The sequence below is a fragment of the Thalassophryne amazonica genome, chromosome 13 (genome assembly GCF_902500255.1).
Source record: "Thalassophryne amazonica chromosome 13, fThaAma1.1, whole genome shotgun sequence".
In the NCBI taxonomy this organism is placed as follows: Eukaryota; Metazoa; Chordata; class Actinopteri; order Batrachoidiformes; family Batrachoididae; genus Thalassophryne; species Thalassophryne amazonica.
This window is the reverse complement of record NC_047115.1, coordinates 14,994,397-15,009,184: the sequence shown is the minus strand read 5'-3', so window position 1 is coordinate 15,009,184 and position 14,788 is coordinate 14,994,397. Positions and strand designations below refer to the sequence as shown.

General features: G+C 39.6%; 1 long non-coding RNA gene across 3 annotated transcripts in view; it reads right to left on the bottom strand.

The window, feature by feature from the left end:
* Nucleotides 1–14,788, bottom strand: part of LOC117523094 — a 171,006-nt gene that overhangs the window by 65,221 nt on the left and 90,997 nt on the right. For all 3 annotated transcript variants that reach the window (XR_004564416.1, XR_004564417.1, XR_004564415.1), the window contains exon 3: nucleotides 4,974–5,055. This is a non-coding gene — a long non-coding RNA (uncharacterized LOC117523094). The remainder of the gene's footprint in view (nucleotides 1–4,973; nucleotides 5,056–14,788) is intronic.

The window sequence follows — 14,788 nt, the reverse complement described above, 5'->3', positions numbered from 1 at the left end:
TGAAAGCAATACCTGGAAACAGTTATCTCAGTGACGAGATTTTCATGGCGACCTACTTCTGACACGGTCACAGAGGTCACAATTGCGATTTTGACCCTTTTAGTTCAGACAGTATGAAAACACTCACTGGTCTACAGCCAAAATGCTTCAGAAATAAATAGCATCAAACTTTACTCATTTTGGGCCACTTAGAACGAAAATGATGTTTGAAATTGCTGACTGGCTGATATGTTACTACTATGCTACTAAGGGAGGGTTAATATACAAACACCTGCTGATTTTTAAAGGGTTATAAAAAGAGAACAGGTGAAATATTATTGTATAAACAATCAGAGAAATATGAAAAGACCTATGATTATGATTTATCATAAAAACCCGACAATCAACAAAATAATTATGTTGACATAAAATGTAACAAAACAACTTAAATATCTTGGAAACAGCAGCCAATCAGCCACTTTTATTGTCTTATTTGATTTCAGTTAAAAAAAAATCCATAATAAATAGCACATTTTATTTCTGAAGCAGACACATTTTAATAATTTATAGACCAGTGATATGAAAACAATACCTGCAAGTAGTGAGGAGTTATCTCACAGGCAACATTTTGAACGTGACCTACTTACTGTTGAAGAGGTCAGAAGGGTCATGGAGGTCCCAAGTGTCACAGAACCCCCACGTGAGAACTCGGTCAAGGTTTTGGTCCAGAGAGCACGTTTATCCAGTATGAAAGCGATACCCAGAAACGTTGAGTTATCACAAGATGGTTTATTAACATTGTACAATTCATTGATTGTCCCATATTTAACTTACTGTGTAGAAATCTGGGGATCAACATATACAACCTATATACAACCTTTATTTATTTTGCAGAAAAGAGCTTTAAAAGTGATTAGTAACAGTGGTTTTAGAGATCCATCTAATCCATTGTTTATTAAGTATAGGGTACTTAAATTTCATGATTTAGTTGATTTGAAAATATTACAAACGATGTACCAAGTATGTACCAAGTTAATAAAAATACTTTACCAACAAACATTCAAAATATGTTTGAAAAAAGAGTAAGTAGTTATAAATTGAAAGGAATAGAAGTCTTTAAAAAACCAAGATTTAGAACCAAAGTAAAGGAAAGGAGTATTGCAGTAAATGGTGTCAAATTATGGAACAATCTTAATAAAGAAATGAAAGAATTAAGGTCACTTAAATTATTTAAAAAACATATTAAATTAGATGTATTAAGTAAGTATGAAACTATGAAGTAAGTCAGTGGGCTGCAAGAAAGTAAAAAAAAAAAAAAAGTAAACTGTTAATAATGTTTGGAGTGTCTTAAGTTTAAATATAACCTGTCAGTGATGTAATCTATTAATTAATGGTCATAATTATGAAATGGGTCAGTGGTATGTGACAAGTTAAAGAAATGCAATCTGTTAAATAATGTTGACTATGATGCTGTATATTGAAAGATTGTATTGTTAAAAGGGGCAGAAATCATAAGACTTGTTCTTCTTTCTGCTCCTTTTCATTCTGGTATTGTGGTGCTTTTGTTTTTTGCTTTTCTGTTTTTCTTTTAAATGAATGAAATAAATATTAAAAAGAAAGAAAGAAAGAAAAAAGAGGTAGGATGGACGCAGGCAGCACATTTTAATGTCCCCTTTTCTTTAAGGACGGGGATCAAAACACTTTGATTCACCCCTTTATTCAAATGTGTCCCCAACTTTAATGGATTCTTCCTTTGCCCCTGCTTCCTTTTCTCCACCACGTCTTATGAAGCAGCGTTTTGAGTGGACCTGTAAACATTACATATTTGACAGTGGTAACACTTATCACTCATGCTTGGTTGGTACAACAAATACATGAGTGAAAATAATAGATGTGCTGTTACCACAATTGAATTGTGACTAATATCACTACAATTATCAGCGCTACCGGTTTTACCAGTTCCAGTAAGATACCAGTTCTTCAGGTAGTATTACATAGTAAGACACACACATACACAGAGAAACAACTTATAAAATAAAAGCAGATATTACAGACCTTTTTAAAAACTCTGATGCTGCTCAGTGTTCTTACTACAACTGATAACTGGAAAATTTACATTGCTGTACTACAATTTATACAGTGTCAGGGAGTAACTAGTTACATGTAATGATTACATAATTAAACTATGAAATAAATGTAATTGTCATCCATTTTGGTAAAATTACAGTTATTAGTTAAAATACTGGTGATTACAAATGGATTATATTTGAATATAATAAGAATATGTATCTAATATGTAAAATATTCTTTCGGCCTATGTTGTTTTGTCTCTTTGTTGTGCAGAAATGGCGTATTTCCAAACAACATGGGTCACGATGAGCCACTGGGACAAATTTGATCGACCCTTATTTGGAATTTGCACCTCAGTCTGTGACTGTTTTTTTGTTTTTGTTATGACTGTTTTTCTGTGCTATGGGTTTTTTTTTTTTTTTTTTTTGCTCTCCAGTGGTGCTGCGGGAGTTCAATGCAGCAGCAATGGAGGTTTTTCTTTTCCCAATTCTTTCTTTGTGTGTGCTTTTATATGTGTTCATGTACCGGACCGGCTTATGTGTGTTGTTGTTTAAGTGTGTCGTGAGGCTGGTCAAGGTTTGCTCAGCCCTGCTCGTGACCTAGGGCAGGGATATACATCTGGAGCTGGTCCCCGGGCCTCAAAAAGGCGACCTCTGCTCCTAACTGGCAATTAGGATGGGTAAAATGCAGTACATTTCATTGTGCAGGGAACATGTTACTATGTGCATATGACAATAAACTTCTTTTGAATCCTTTTTTGAGTCCTGTCTAACTGTCCTCTGTCAGTTACTGGGTTTTCATTGCAGATTTGTGCAAAAGTTTAGCAATACTTTCATTATGTTCTTTTTTTAAGTTGCAAAACAACAGCATTTCCATGAGAACTGTCATTCCAACAGTAATGGTGACGGACCAGTGAGTCCTGCTAAATATTAGCATGCCATTATTTGCTTTGTTTTTTGTTTTTTTCAAATATTGTTGCAGTGTAATCTATCACCATAAGCAACAGGATGGTCATTGTCATGCACCAAGGTTCTTGAAATGGAGCTACATCTCCACCTGATGGACATTTACTATTAATATAGGTACAACAGAATTTTCCCAATAACATTAGTCTCTTATAACATTTAACAATCTCTCAGTCTCTTACTTCATCTACAGATACATACCATACCATGTATTTTAAAATGTCATGTGATGCTTTCTGTATGTCATGTCACCTGTAATAGCAGTATCCAATCAACTTTTTGGAAATAAGGCTTTTCAAATTGTCTGAAAAACCGCTTCATGCGAGCATAAAACCTTGTTGCAATATCTGTGTTTTTTCAAATTACATGCATCTCCATTAAGTGCATTTTGAATTTGCTACTTCAATTTGTGCAATTTGGAGGGCAATGGAAACCCACCTAGTGTTGCCAATTTAACAACTTTGTTGCTCAATATTGTGACTTTTTGACCTGTCTTAACTACAAAAAATTCCATCTTGCAACTAGTGGCAAATCTGGTGACTTATTCCACTCAACCTGTTCAGTTAGGTAATAATGGGATTATCTGGAATACTGTTGTTTCGGGGACAGAAAAAAGGGGGGCACTGGAAGGTGCAGATGGAGGAGCAGACATTCTCTGCAGGTGCAATCTTAATTTGTTATACTGAAGAACTTTTAAGAAAAGTTTGATGTTAATCATCGTTGTGAGGTCAACAATGGCAGGTTGAAATGGATACTTTTAAGATTATTCCACTTTATTGTCCAGTTATAGAACATCTGTTCAAAAACCAATCAAAATTAATAAGTTACATTACTCTGATGAAGTAATTAAAATAATTACATTACCTGTTACATTTTCAACAGAATAACTAGTGATCTGTAACCAATTACAATATTTTGCGAAGTACAAGTCGCACTCTAACACCAATAATAAAAATGCACACAACAACAAACCACAAAAAATCAAAATGAATGAGATGAAAATACAGCAAAAATATTCCGGCAAATAATAAGATAACACAGAAAAAGGATGGTACTTATACTGCGGTGCAACTTAAACATGGGTTTTGTCTTTTCAAGAGGAATTTTTTTTAAACAGGTGTGACATGACTTACACTCTGAAAGCAGTAATACATTTCAAAAGTAACCTTCCCAGTGTGATTCAGTATGAGTGCATACTCAAAGAATATAAGTCAGTGGACTGTCGAAGCTTCATTATTTTGCACAGAAACATTTACGACATAAAAAAACCGGTCCAACACAACTGCAGCCTCACAAGTGAGCAAAAAGTTTTCATCAATTCTGACATCTCAGCTAAAACGGAGCAGAATTTGCAGCATGCTGCTTGAGTTACACCAAAATAAAATACAGGTGCTTCTGGAACTGTGCCACTCCCATTTAGTCAGCGTGAGCTGAAACATAAAAAGAATAAAGTGCTAAACCTCAGTGAGCCTGAAGGCAGCACGATTCATTCATCCATCAAAAGCCTGAATGCAGATTGTCGTGTTCATGTGGAAAAAGTGATTTCATTCTTCTTTGATGTGAGGAGTGAGTGTTGTGGTGTGTGTGTGCACAAACAGCTTCTGAAACACAATGAAGCCGTGCACTTTCTAAAAATTAATGCAGCGTGAACGCGACGACTCTCATGCAGCTCTGCAGACTGTGATCATAAATGAGCCGAAGATAAAAACAGGTTTGGGAAATGTGATATTTTGTAGAAACACACCGACGCTCTTTGACACACTTGAAGTGTGTATCAACCCAAAAGAACCTGCAGATTTTCTGAAAAGATTTGATACACTGTTAATGAGGTGTACTACTCAAGGGAGCTCAGCGGCGCTATGACGGACTTGAGGTGTGCAATGCATGATGGGAAAGGAAAATAAAGTGGTCATAAATATTCAAAATGTGAGGAAAATGCTTCTTTGCAAGAAAACTTACCTAGTAATCTGTGGTCGGAGCTTGGCAGAGCTTTGTTGTGTCACTGTCATAGCGTTGTGTTGCGTCTCCTCAGAGGGTGATCCTGTACAATGCATGATGGGAAAATGACAAAAGCAAAGTGGTCAATGTGAAATCAAAGCAAGTTTTGAAAAAAAATAAAGCAGTAGGTTTAATGGTAAAAAAGATGCCAGATACTGTTCATCTCTGCTGAGGATGCACAGATGAAAGGTATAGCAGTCAGTGCAGCGGGTAGCACATTATACTTCAAAGAAGTAGTTATTGTCATATAGATATCAGGTCACAGTAACATGGTTTGATCTGTGTTGAGAGAGCAATTTTTCAATTTATCTTCATTGATATAGAGCCAAATCACAACAGAGTTGCCTCAATGCGCTTCAGACAAATAAGGTCTAACCTTATTATCCCCCAGAGCAGCAGTGGTGAGGAAAAACTGCCTCTGAGGAAGAAACATCAAGCAGACCAGACTCAAAGGGGTGACCCTCTGCTTGTGCCATGCTACAGACACAAATTACAGAACAATTCACAAAACGAATACACAGGAAATGCTGTTGGTGCACAGGACAGGAGGGTCTCCAACACAAATACCAATCTTACGGTTCTACGGTCAGAATCTCTTTATATTTTAGACGTCGCATCAGAGGATTCTTGGGTACCACTGGAATAACTCTGCAATCAATGAAAGGATATTGAGGGAGTCTAAATGAAGCATGATGTGGTAAGATCCACCACACTGGTGCCTAGTGTTGAGAACTCCAGCAAATGCAAAAGCCCAAGATGACGTCCACCTATCACCTGGCTGTAGCAGATAGCTGGCTACTTTTGGGAGATGAGGACAGACCAGTTGTCTGCCTGGGTAGTTGCCAATCTGGATCCAGGACTGTTTCTTGGTGTGGTAGATGCAGTAATGTAAGGCCCCAAGGCATCCTCCCAGAATCACAAGAACCCAGATACCTGCTCATCACATATGAATTTAAAGTTTCACTAATGTAAGGGGTTTTCCTGCACAGAGAAAGTACCACTAATAGATTTCATAATGTGTTCATTCTGCTGGTTCACTCATGTTTGTGTGTTGCTGTTTGGATAACCCTTAAAGCGGGGGCTCCCGTTGCTGATATCTAGCACCAATTTGCATCCCGATTGCCAAAATGAGGAAATCAGGCCCAGTTAATTAAAACAGCAGACAACATTTATGTTTCCTACTATTATTGCCATCTACACCAGTGTACAGACAAGTCCCATGACAAGCACTCGTGCACAGCATTTCATGAAATTTATGCTATTTATGTTGCAGAGAAGAATCAGAAGGAGGATTACACTTACAGAATGGTAGGTCCCTATCAAGGAATGTTCTTCCCTCATGCCCACTGTCACGTAGTTTGGACACATTGATGTCATACAGGTGCATATCTATGTAAGCTTTTGCCAGAGCTGCACACATAATTGCTGCCCAATCTGGTGAGTGTTTCAACCCACTCCAATGAAATTGCTCACTGCTCGCTCCAAAACAGAAAACAATCTGCACTGAATTTTAATTTCAGGTTAAACTGTAGCCTGGCAGCATAATAATTGAGCAACTAAAGCCACATTCAAGCAGAAATGATTTATTTCAAGATTCACGAGCACTCATATTAACTGATATTTGCCAAATGTAACCCTCGTCTGCACAACTTACATCCAATTATTCATGTTTTGTGCATCACAATGTGTCTTGATGTCACAAATGATTTAAACATGTTTAACTTTCCCTTTTGCTATGTTTTACAACACTACTTTTACTACAGATTACACCTGTTTTCAGGCTCTGATTGAGTATTCTCTTTTTTAATTTTTATATATTCATTGGAGTCTAAGGTTTGTACAATCAGATCCTGGCTTTAGAAATTTGACGAATAAACATCCATGTTTGGACCACCATTAAATATCAGTTTCCATTATCTTGATGCAAATTGTATGAAATTTATGGTAAGGTTCAAATGAAAGCAAAAGTACAATGGGTCTGCTCTTTGGTAGAACATCACAGCCATAGCGTGCAAACAATATAATAACCCAGACAAAACATCTGCTCAACAACAGCAACTTCGACAACACTCCTGTTTTACTACATGAACTGTGTTACACTAAAAAAGTAACCTCATCATATCCATACTTACTTCTCAGAATTTCCTATTTTTCAAATGATTAATGATACACAAATGCTTCATGGGGAGGGGAGGTGATGGTCTATTGGTTAAGGTGTTGGGCTTGAGTCCAGAAGATCATGGGTTCAAATCCCCGCCTGACTGGAAAATCACTAAGGGCCCTTGGGCAAGGCCTTTAATCCCCTATTGCTCCCACTGTGTAGTGAGCGCCTTGTATGGCAGCACCCTGACATCGGGGTGAATGTGAGGCATAATTGTAAAGCGCTTTGAGCGTCTGATGCAGATGGAAAAGCGCTTTATAAATGCAGTCCATTACCATTCATGGTGAATTGCTGAAATTAAGCTGAGTAATTTGCTTTTGATGCATTTGAATTCAACATTTGTCATAGTGCAATTACAAAAAAACAATTTAAAGTAACAAAGAAGAGAAGCTTTTAACTGCAAACACAAAAGAATATTATGTTTTTAAAAATCCCTGCAAGCTCAAATCACACAAACTAGGTTAAAGAAATGTGTGTTGTTCCAAAGCAGACGTGCTGAAGAGGATGCTAACTTTTTCAACAGGCACCTGAGTCAAACAGTGAGCGGGTTGAAGAGGCCGGCGGTAAAAATAGCGTGATAGCATGTAAACAAAACAGCTGCAAAAAGGAAGTGAGAGGTTTAATATCAGTGAGGTGCCGAGGTGGCCGAGCAAGTCTACTGGGAAAATCCAGAATCTAATGTGTTTTTCTACCCAGAACACACCTTACTGTAGCAGAGATCTTCAGAGGTTAGTCCTGTTTTCTTTTCAGGTGAACGAGTGTAACAAGAACTCTACTGAAATCATGAAGGAATATGGAAACAACAGCAAAGGTGATGGTACCGCAGATAATGAAGAGATACATTATGATTACACGTCTTACACTCCGTGAGCGTCCATGAGAAGGAAATGTCCGTGGATTGTCTTGAGTGTTGCCCAACAAACAAACAAAAAAAAAATACTGTGACCCTCATAGTTAGCATTCCTGACAAACACACAGTCCCCAGTTCATGCCATCTGCACGCCCTTCTCCATGCACATTTGGAGCTGTACCAGGAACAGCATTCGGCGTAAAACTGCCAAATGAACCTGCAGCTCCACAGTGGATCTGCTGTGGCGACTCCAAGCAAAAACGGGAAAAGCTCAAAGAAATTAGTCAATATAATTACATCTACAGCTACAATATATGTTAATATCCTGCATCTATTCACTGCCACTTCTCTGGGTCCAGGTCACAGTGGCAGCAGACTGAGCAGCTCATCCCACACTTCCCTATCCTTGGCCAAGTCCTGTAACTCTTCCCGTGGGATCCCGAGGTGTTACCAAACCAGCTGGGAAATATAATCCCTCCAGGGTGTCCTGGGTCTTCCCTGGGGCCTCCTCCAAGTTGGACATGTCTGGAAGACCTCCCTAGGGAGATCACCAGGGGGTTTCCTCACCAGATGCCCAAACCACCTCAACTGGCTTCTTTTGATGCGAAGAAGCAGTGACTCTACTCAGAGTCCTTTCCTGGATAGTCAAGCTTCTCACCCTGTTCAGGACTGAGTACAGATACCGAACAGAGGAATTTCATTTCCGCCGATTGTTGCAGTGACCTTATTCTTTTGGGCATTACCCAAAGTTGATGACCATAGGTGAAGATAGGAGTGTAAATTGAATGGTTAATTGAGAGCTTAAAATTTGGCTGAGCTACTTCACCACAACGGTCCAGTAGAGCATCCATAAAAACCTCTAACGCTGCCCCAATCCATCTATCAATCTTACTCCCACTTGTGAACTTGTACATCCATTCAAATGTTCATATTTTCAAGCATAACCCTTGATTAAAGAATGTAAACTAAATGGGAACCTAAAGAGAAATATGAAACAAGATGACACAGAGCCAAAGCAGCACTTCTTGGGCCTGTTTCAGAAAGCGGATTAAGTGAAAACTCTGAGTGTGAATTTAAGGAAACTTTGAGCTCGTGTTTTCAAAAAGCTAGTTCAGCCTAACTCTGTCAGTTACTGTGGCAACATACTCCATGAAGCTAACCCACTAGGCAGATTGTGTTCCAGTAACCCCGAGTTTCTCCTCTTTAAAGTAACCGTAATCTGAAGGAGGAAACCTCTCAGACATGATGTGTGCCATTCCAACAAAGAACCCATCGGTATTGAGATTCATTCTTCTTTCTAACTCCGCTGGGACAAAATAGTAGGATTTAGCCTACCTGTTGCCATGGCGATTCTTGTTAACAGTGTTCCACTAATGTGGGCTTATCTCCTCATGCACACACTTTACTCCAGGTTAATTGGACTCGGAGTTGAGTGAACCAACTCAAATCACCCGTTCTTAAACTGAAAAGTCTGAGGTTTCCAGCTCAGAGTTGGTCAATCCAGAATTCAGGTTACAATCAGGGTTTGTTGAACCTGCTTCCTGAAACAGGCCATTTATACACATGATGTTAGCGTTTACATCGTGACTCACCGCTGTAGATTTATGGCCCATGTTAACAATCACAATAAAATTTACACAAGGTCTACACAACCTTTCAGTTCCCTGACAGGCTGACCAAAAAAAAAAAAAAAAAGAAAAAAAAACTAAAGAGGGTTAACTTCTCTTTCGGCTACACTTATCTTAATTATGTGATATTTATTTTGTGTGGCACTTATTTCAGTATTTTGTATGGATTACGACCAAATATTAAAATATCATCAGCAAATAAAGAGAAACCACAATAATTCATCTCTCCTTGTATTTGGACAAAGCAAACCGTAAGTCAAATGATTTGTTTAGCCACATTTGCCAATATTTACAATTTTACAGAGGATTTTGGGAGTGTAATCAGTAACACTTGAATGTGTGAAGCCTAATGTATGTGAAAAAGTTACTATTTATCCTAAATGTTTTGCATACATTTAGCTTCCTTAAACTAACATATTTTTTGATTAGAGTAGTAAATCTCCACGAGTAACCATTAAGCATTACATATTACTCAGAGGCATATCTGCAGTATTTTAAGCTAGCATGTACATTTATTCAAACATTCCACTATATGCTAAAAAGTACTGTGTAGTTTCCCAACCAGCTAACACTAAAAGCTAATGATTTGAGGGGCTAGTATAGCTAAACGTGTTAGCTATAACAGGAAGTAGTGCGTGTAGGTATTTTTACCCGAGGCCATCAAATATGCCAAATCGGATATCGCAAAGACCTCTTGCGTCCGTCTATCCATCTGTCTGTGCTCAGCATAAGTCCAGTCCTGTTACTGCCAGTCTTCAAATTAACAGGGAACATTCCAGACCTTGGAAGAGTTCAGAAATTGCTAACCTTGACCTATTTTAAGAGGTTAAAAGTCACATTCGGTTTCACTTTGTTCCATGCTTTTTTTTTTTTTTTTTTTTTTTTTTAATGGGAAGGGGTGACAGCCAGTCAGAGTAGCGCAGCACCGTAATGTCAGTGGCTGGTCTAGCGAAATGTGTGTAAATATAACCTCTTTGTCATATAACATGTAAAAGCGAGCAAGAAATAAACCGTTCTAAAACTGGAAACACTGTTTTTGTAACCTGATAACACCTCTGGAGTGATTTATAAGACATTTCACCGATGCCAGTGCATACGCTAACTCAAAGCTAACTTCCGCTCGTCAAAAGCTCATGTATGTGCACCTGCATGCCATCCTGCAGATGCCATTAAAATGGAAATATTATTTATAATTGATTGATTGGGGGCTTCACTGAACATACAAATTTTACATAAGACAATAGGATCTTAATAATTAATCTCATCTCATGAGATGAGATTATCTCAGGTAGAGGAAATGTGACCCGGCCTGGAGGAAGCCCGGGGCCCTCATTTGGACCCAGGCCTGGATGTAAGGCCCATCAGTGAGCGCCTGGTGGCTGGGCTTGTCACAGAGCCCAGTCGGGCACAGCCCGAAAAAGCAACGTGGACTTTCCATCTCCACCCAGTGGGCTCACCACCTGCAGGGGGAACCGCTGGTGTCGGATGCACTATGCTTTGGGTGGAAGGACAGTGAAAGTCGAGGGCCTTGACGACACACACACACACACATATATATATATATATGCAGAGGTGGTGGCCAAGTGGTTACCGCACTTGGTTTCAGTGCGGTTCAAACCCCACCCCTGCCACATTTCCACATTGTGGATCTCAACTGCAGTTTTGCACTGAGAATGTCTCATTATTGCTTAACTGAGCAAAGTGATGAATGTGTGTGTTCGGTGATCCACCAATACTGAATCACCATTCACAAACAGAATTTTCAGTTTTGCAAATAAACATTTATTTGTAAAAACCCACACACAACTTACAAATCAGAAATTTGTGTTTGTGGATCACAAAGCACGTGTATAAATCAAAGGATATTTGTAAATCACCCTCTGTGCATTTGCAAGTATTAATGAGACAAATTTAACTCCATACTCCAAAAATTTAGGTTTCCTAAATATTTAGTACGGCCACTCTTAAAACTTCACTTATCTTTATTTATACCTATGTGCAAGTTTACCGAACTTGCAATCATTCTAAGTGTGTGTGCATTGATACCACATTTTAGAGAAGCACGGGTGACTAAAACATATACCTTGGTATTTATAAAGCAATTTACTATATATTGTTCATTTCGACGACATTTCGTGAAGCCCCTCCAACTTCTACCTCAGCCTCCCCTCAGCCCCCCCCCCCCCCCCCCCCCAGGAAAAATTTCCTGGCACCGCCACTGAATGTGGAGTTGCGTCAGGAAGGGCATCCAGCATGAAATCTGTGCAATTTCAACATGCAGACAAACAGTGATATTTGAGAAGTGAAATGAAGTTTATAGAATTTACAGAAAGTGTGCAATAATTCTTTAAAATATGAATGTAATTACATAATAGAGTCTTGAACATTGTTCTCAACAATCTGCTGATATTGACTGAAATCCATGTGACCCTCAACTTTAACCAGGTTTCCAGTACCTGCACTGGCCACACAGCCACACAGCATGATGGAACTACCTCCAAATTTTACTGTAGGTAGCAAGTGTTTTTCTTAGAATGCTGTGTTCTTTTTCAGCAATGCATACCTCAGCACCTTATTCCAAAAGCTGAAGCTGGCTTGTCCAAATGTGCTTTAGCATACCTCAAGCGACTCTGTGGCATGTACGCAGAAAACGCTTCCTCTACATTACAGCATCACTTTGTGCAAAGTGCGCTGTACAGTTGAACGATGCAGAGAGACACTATCTGCAGCAAGATCATGTTGTAGGTCTTTGGAGCAGGTCTGTGGGTTGACAGTGACTGCTCTCACCATCCTTCGCTTCAGCTTATCTGAGATTTTTCTTGGCCTGCCACATCGGGCCTTAACTAGTACTCTGCCTGTGGTCTTCCATTTCCTCACTATGTTCCTCACAGTGGAAACTGACAGCTGAAACCTCTGAGATAGCTTTTTGTATCCTTCCCCTAAACCATGATGTTGAACAATCTTTGTTTTGATTTCATTTGAGAGTTGTTTAGAGGCTCCCATGTTGCCACTCATTAGAAGAGACACAAAGAGTGGAAACATTTGCACATGTCCACCTTAAATACCCTTTCTCATGATTGGGTTTACCTGTGTAAAGAGGTCAAGGGTGAATGAGCTTACCAAACCAATTTTGTGTCCCAATAATTAGTGCCAAATGTATTCAAATCAATAAAATGACAAGGGTGCCCAAATTTATACACCTGCCTTACACACACACACACACACACACTGCACTGGGATACCAATTTAACAACTGCAAATTATAAAACAGACAACGCTCATACAGCCGAGGGTATTTTAGCATGGTGTTATATTTTATTTTACAAAATAATATCTCACTCCAGTCAACACTATCTTTTTTAAAAAAAATTATATACCAGATTATAAGTTATTACTTCCAACTCTTTAACTTGTGTGAGTCTTGATAAAGCTGATAAAAGTAAAATAAGCCAGAGTGCGTCTGAAAAATGCACAACAGCTTGACAGCCATTTTGATCCATAAAAATGATGTAATGTCAAGCACTGACTATTACCTGTCTGAAAGTCACTCCAACTGTGTTCACGAAGGGAAAACCTAGAATCTGTGGTTAGATCCATGTTTTGAAGGCCAGTCTCATGCTGTGCTGGGCTTCACTTCTGCAATCTGTCCCAGATGCACTCAAAACAAAAGCAATAACTAAATATAATACAATGCTAAAATACACCCGGCTGTATGAGCATTGTCTTTTTTATAATTTGCAGTTGTTTAACTGATATACCAGTGCAAAGTGTATATATATATATATACAAAGATATAAACGCAACACTTTTGGTTTTGCTCCCATTTTGTATGAGATGAACTCAAAGATCTAAAACTTTTTCCACATACACAATATCACCATTTCCCTCAAATATTGTTCACAAACCAGTCTAAATCTGTGATAGTGAGCACTTCTCCTTTGCTGAGATAATCCATCCCACCTCACAGGTGTGCCATATCAAGATGCTGATTAGACACCATGATTAGTGCACAGGTGTGACTTAGACTGCCCACAATAAAAGGCCACTCTGAAAGGTGCAGTTTTGTTTTATTGGGGGGGATACCAGTCAGTATCTGGTGTGACCACCATTTGCCTCATGCAGTGCAACACATCTCCTTCGCATAGAGTTGATCAGGTTGTCAATTGTGGCCTGTGGAATGTTGGTCCACTCCTCTTCAATGGCTGTGCGAAGTTGCTGGATATTGGCAGGAACTGGTACACGCTGTCGTATACGCCGGTCCAGAGCATCCCAAACATGCTCAATGGGTGACATGTCCGGTGAGTATGCCGGCCATGCAAGAACTGGGACATTTTCAGCTTCCAAGAATTGTGTACAGATCCTTGCAACATGGGGCCGTGCATTATCCTGCTGCAACATGAGGTGATGTTCTTGGATGTTGGCACAACAATGGGCCTCAGGATGTCGTCACGGTATCTCTGTGCATTCAAAATGCCATCAATAAAATGCACCTGTGTTCTTCATCCATAACAGACGCCTGCCCATACCATAACCCCACCGCCACCATGGGCCACTCGATCCACAACATTGACATCAGAAAACCTCTCACCCACACGATGCCACACACACTGTCTGCCATCTTCCCTGAACAGTGTGAACCGGGATTCATCCGTTAAGAGAACACCTCTCCAACGTGCCAAATGCCAGCGAATGTGCGCATTTGCCCACTCAAGTCAGTTACGACGACGAACTGGAGTCAGGTCGAGACCCCGATGAGGACGACGAGCATGCAGATGAGCTTCCCTGAGACGGTTTCTGACAGTTTGTGCAGAAATTCTTTGGTTATGCAAACCGATTGTTTCAGCAGCTGTCCGAGTGGCTGGTCTCAGACGATCTTGGAGGTGAACATGCTGGATGTGGAGGTCCTGGGCTGGTGTGGTTACACGTGGTCTGCGGTTGTGAGGCTGGTTGGATGTACTGCCAAATTCTCTGAAACGCCTTTGGAGACGGCTTATGGTAGAGAAATGAACATTCAATACACAAGCAACAGCTCTGGTTGACATTCCTGCTGTCAGCATGCCAATTGCACGCTCCCTCAAATCTTGCGACATCTGTGGCATTGTGCTGTGTGATAAAACTGCACCTTTCAGAGTGGCCT